We start from the raw sequence: 1,239 nt of genomic DNA, 5'->3' as shown, positions 1-1,239 counted from the left end.
ATTATATTATGCTGTATATAACATGTAAGTAGAGAATACCATACCGTATGCTTGCACACCGCTGTCTTGTTACAAAAAATTCCGATCTTCTTAAAATAACAGCGCGAAAGAATGCGCCGTGTACGTGCCGCTTGCGACCGATTATATTCTTACGAATTATAGTCAAGCGTTCCTAAAGTTTTGCCTAAAAATTAAATACGATTCAATTGTAAACAAACAAGCGCTCATAAAACGATAACATAATTAATTTCAATTGATTCATGGAGGAGAGGTATATGCATTATATGAATTCGAATCTTGCGAGTTATATTTGTAATACGGCCTACCCATGCAAATTACGAGCTGGAAGCGCGCGATCTTCTTTTCCATGATGCGCCATGAAAGGAGACGTTGCCGCGCCGAAGCGCTTTTACTTAACCATGCGGAACTTTGATGCGCGCGCGATAAGAGAACGCAAGATCTACGAGAGATAATAACCTGCAATAATAAACAGGGCGCGCGCGAGCGAGAGAGAGAGAGAGAGAGAGAGAGACGCGGCGGAGAAATAAACTTATTAATTTAATCTGCGAGATCGAATTCGACAAAATTATTTTTCCCGATCGTTACCGTGGAATTCATTATTATTGAAGATAATTTCGATGGTGAAAGGCTATTAATTTGGCTGTTTCTCAACTGCTATTACATGTGCAGTCTTATATAATATTATTGCGAAATTATGTTTGCACGACCGCGATATTAGCGGTCCATCGCCGCTCTCAGTCTAATGTGAACACGTGGTTGGCCTCGGTTAAGAAATCCTATTGCGAATTCCACGCACTCAGTGGTTTTTGACCTACGACCCGCGTCTTTAACATTACCTAACTCGCGAAATATTTTTATCACTTTTTTGCGTTATTCCTTCTGTATAGAGATAAAAGATCTAAATATATAACGCGTTGTGTAATTTTATTCAATCTAGCGGCTTGAAAAAAGAATCCATTTTTATATCACGTAAAATCGAATAATTTATTTTAAAAACCTAATATAAAAAGGCTCTTAATTCCTATTTTAAGGGTTTTTAATATAAGGTCTTTCATATTAAGTATTTTTAACGTAGAAATAACTATATGATATAATTTGAATACGAGATTGAGATTTTTTCGTCAACAAAGATTACATTAATTTTTATATTATCACGTGATCTCTGTTATTAATAATTCATTGAATGAGGTTTTTGTCGGTTTTATTACATCTTCAAAA

The sequence above is a fragment of the Wasmannia auropunctata genome, unplaced genomic scaffold, assembly GCF_000956235.1.
Source record: "Wasmannia auropunctata unplaced genomic scaffold, wasmannia.A_1.0 LD334538.1, whole genome shotgun sequence".
NCBI classification, from domain to species: Eukaryota; Metazoa; Arthropoda; class Insecta; order Hymenoptera; family Formicidae; genus Wasmannia; species Wasmannia auropunctata.
Note: the sequence above shows the minus strand (reverse complement) of the source record.